Genomic DNA, 4,397 nt, shown 5'->3' on the forward strand with positions numbered 1-4,397 from the left:
CATAAGCTTCTCGCCTGCTAGCTTCATGTTTAAAAGTGACTAAGATTTCTGGTAATTTTCCCATTTAAAACGTGTCTCCTCTCAAGTTAGAAAGTGCAATAAGACCAATTGAAAATGAAACCTGGCGTTTTTCTAGGCTGATTTGACATGGAACTACACTCTCATCTGGCGTAATAATCAAGGCAACTTGCAAACTACTGGCACTACTATTGCTTGTTGTCTATGGGGACTATTTTCAGATGCTGCGTACGATATCACTGCACCTATGGTACGTTTTGCTCGAGGGGAGGTGGAAAATGAGCGTATTTCCAAAAATGGCGAAATATCCCTTTAAAAGTGACTAAGATTTCTGGTAATTTTCCCATTTAAAACGTGTCTCCTCTCAAGTTAGAAAGTGCAATAAGACCAACTACACTATCATCTGGCGTATATAATCAAGGCAACTTGCAAACGTACCATAGGCGCAGTGATATCGTACACAGCATCTGAAAATAGTCCCCATAGACAACAAGCAGTAGTAGTGCCAGTAGTTTGCGAGTTGCCTTGATTATTACGCCAGTAGAGAGTGTAGTTCCGTGTCAAATCAGCCTAGAAAAACGCCAGGTTTCATTTTCAGTTGGTCTTATTGCACTTTCTAACTTGTGAGGAGACACGTTTTAAATGGGAAAATTACCAGAAATCTTAGTCACTTTTAAACATGAAGCTAGCAGGCGAGAAGCTAATGGTCTAATCCGATTCAATGATCTATGCTAGACTGAAGCTAAAAGTTGTATCGCCAGACTCACAGAATGGCTGGATGAACGGGAACAAGGTAAATATTTATTGTTTCGCTTGAGGGGAGGTGGAAAAAGAGCGTCTTTCCAAAAATGGCGGAATATCCCTTTAAAGGAATAGTTCGGAATTTTGGACATAGGACCTTATTTCCAACTTAGTCGGGGTGATATAGATCGGTGAAGACCATTTTCAGTGAATTTCTGCCCTTCCTTGAGTTGCAGCGTTCATCTCGTGCTAACCTAGGTGCCGAGATAACGCAAGTCAACGGTAACATCCAGCCTGCCACTGTAAACACTCCACAGAACACCCGAAACAAATAAATGATAACGTCAGACTATCAATGCACATGCCTGTGTTGATAGAACAATGTTAGAAAAAAAACTAACCTTGCATCGCATTGCAATAGCCTACTTTGTTCCCTGTATGGCAGTGATATTGAGAAACTAGTCCCTCAACCCATACAGAAAAATCCATGGAAAAAATATATGCACATATATGCAGCTGCATCCAGCATATGTTTAAATAGATGGCTAAAATATATTGAATACATATATAGTACCAATATGTATATATGCAAGTATATGTGGATATCTTACATGAAAGTCTATGTGCTGAATATATTCACTGAATAGATGCAAGTATATGCGGAACCCAGCACTAACATATATGTGAATATCTTACATGAAAGTCTATGTGCTGAATATATTCACTGAATAGATTTTTTAACGGTTGCTTCAAGTGCACGCGCACACACAGCAATTCCCATCCCCCACCCCTAACTGACTTTTCAACTCCAGCCACAGTCACTTCAACTGTCACGTTTCTGTCATGAAGCTTGCTGTATGTAAGCTGTACAAACTCTGCCGTCATCATCATATTCAAGGTAAGAATTACAGTACTTTCGTATGCTAATTGAAAACGGGAATCTATTAGAAATGTATTGTTTTCATAATGAAATCTCAACCATAAGTGATTATGATTTGATAGTGTTAGATTAGAATCATAATTAGTTAGCATATAGCTAGCGAGCTAACATCACTAACGTTAGCGATGTTAGCTGTTAATGTTAACGTTTACAGTGACCAACTTCATTATGAGGAATATCTGGAATGGTAGTTAATATATCTAGCAATAATTCAGTCTGAGATGTCGTTATGAATGTACAGCTTTAGTTTGAATTAAATATCAGGCGCAAGTAGCTTATCAAACAGTACATTTAAAGTGGCTGTTACCATGCAGGCTGAAGTTACAGACACATGAAAGTTGTTAACGTTACTATTATAATAGTGTTACGTTGCAAACTTCCATGGGACATGGGTAGTTAACATTATTTAAAGGTAATACATGTAGTGTTGATGCATAATATACATAGTGTTGCTATACGTTATCTCACCCCCTGATTTCAGGAACTATAGATCTTTGTGTTTGCAACTTATTAATTTTAGCCTCCTTCTGTTCCTTCTGTTTGCAGGCGGTGTGTTGTGTGGAGGACTGCTGCCCTGAGACCGCTGGGTTTATTCTGGAATATTGTCACTTCCAAAGCCCATTACAAGCCTGCAAGTGAGTTCACTCACCAGGTAGAGACTAGAGAGGCACACACACACACACACACACACACACACACACACACACACACACACACACACACACACACACACACAATTGCATATAGCATTGGTATACGTGTGTGCATGTATTTGTGTTTGTAAATGTTTAACCCTTCCTTTCATGTGTCTGTTTGTTATGACTTTGTAGTGGGCTCTATGAACTGTCCAGAGCAAAGTCAGTCTGTCCTGATGGCACTACCTGCTACTATGGCTGCTGCTCTCAACCTGGTGTAAGTGTTTGTGTTTTTATCCTTTACAACATTAGGAAGATCAGACCTTATCTGACACAAGATTCCACACAGTTTATTGTACAGATTATGGTTATTTCCAAGCTGGACTATTGTACTGTTACCTGGCCTGCTTGTGCATTAAGATCGTTACAGTTGATTCAGAACGATACTGAATGCTTTATCTGTGTAGTTCTCTATGTCTCTCCTGTGTATGAGTTAGTTGTGTTGTCTCATTTAAAAATGTTAGGCTATCTGTGTGGACTGCTTCACATTTTCACCTCACCATCATAGATCTTTTCAGTAGTAAACTATTTGAGGATCTAATTGATTGTGCAATTTTTTCAGGGGGCAAGTCTTAAGAGTTGCAGACGGGGGAGCAAAGGGAGTTCCTGGACCCTTAAAGGGTTAAGGCCATAATGGGTGAGTTTATTATATTTGTATGTCTTTCTCTCCAACTCACTTTGTATTTCTATGCAATATTTTTTTGAAGTGAGATAACCTTAAGTGAATATACAGTTATGAACATCATTCATATTCATATAGGCTACAGTCATATGCATAAGTTTGGACTCCCATGCTGAAGTTGAAATCATCTTTTAGAAATTGATCTCAATGCCTTAATGTAGGAAAAGTCCAACCTTTAAAGACACCCCTATGTTAAATTCCCATAGAGACAGGCAGATTTTCCTCATGATTTTGCCTTATTGACTTGCAGTTATGTCATGGATCCTGGATACTGCTCATAGGAAATTATTCATCCCCTTGGCAAATATCGATTTAATGTTGATTTTCTCTTGACCAATATGTTTGTTCTGACTGAACATGACACTGCCACATGCCATTTTTCATCAAAATGTAAAAAAAAGTTCCATGTTTCTAGCACATGGTCTTACAACTTTTTGGCATGTGGCAATGTCGTTTTCAGTCAGAACAAACATTGGTTAAGGGAAAATCAACATTAAATAAATAATTCCAGGGGTATGAATCATGTTGTTCCCAATTGCGTGTTTATTTGATCTATTATGTGCATATATCAATACATCTTTAGACATGTTTGCATTGTATGTACACTTATTTGACCTTGTTATAAGTGAAAATCTACTTCTATTGGTGAATCCTGCAAATGAAAGTTTCTTGTTTTGTGGAAATACCACTTATGTAAGATAAACTAAATTATCTTGCAAGATTTGTCAATAGAGCAAGATGATTTTCACTCATAACAAAGTCAAAACTTAAATGTAAAAAGGTATTGCTATAAGTAAATGATAGAAAACAAGACTATAATGGATGAATGTATTTTATTTTACATAACGTATGTCTTTCTCTCCAACTGGCTTTGTATTTCTCTCCAATTATTGTGATTCTGTACTTTAGCATCCGTGGTTGTCACTAATATTTTGCATGTTCTATTTGTATGTTCTGTCTTTTCCATAGGCCACCCAGAAGAGATTCAGGCACTCCCTCAAGATTGCTGGGCCATGCAATTAATGCCAAACTTACAGAACTGTGATGTCAGTACAGAAACAAAAATAGCAATTTTTAAATAAATTCAACAAAAGAAAACAGAAGAGTTGTGTGTTTCTTCCTCTTTATAATGATACTATGGTTAGTTTTAAGTAAATACTATAGTGAAAACAATTATAAATGCAGAAAACATGAAACCATAGTAGAATATGAACTATATTTAAACAATATATCAGAATATATGTGAGAAATATAAGTCTGAAATATATAGGTCATGTGATCACAATTTTCATCAAGGGTCACGTGATCATTCTTTTTAGTG

General features: G+C 37.0%; 1 long non-coding RNA gene across 1 annotated transcript; it reads left to right on the top strand.

Moving 5' to 3' along the window:
* Positions 1-1,528: 1,528 nt before the first annotated feature.
* Positions 1,529-4,177, top strand: LOC134062445 (uncharacterized). The gene is made up of 5 exons (XR_009935457.1): positions 1,529-1,657; positions 2,246-2,334; positions 2,530-2,611; positions 2,957-3,031; positions 4,046-4,177. It is a non-coding gene; the product is annotated as an uncharacterized LOC134062445 (long non-coding RNA).
* Positions 4,178-4,397: the final 220 nt, after the last annotated feature.

Source organism: Sardina pilchardus, chromosome 17 (genome assembly GCF_963854185.1).
Source record: "Sardina pilchardus chromosome 17, fSarPil1.1, whole genome shotgun sequence".
NCBI classification, from domain to species: domain Eukaryota; kingdom Metazoa; phylum Chordata; class Actinopteri; order Clupeiformes; family Clupeidae; genus Sardina; species Sardina pilchardus.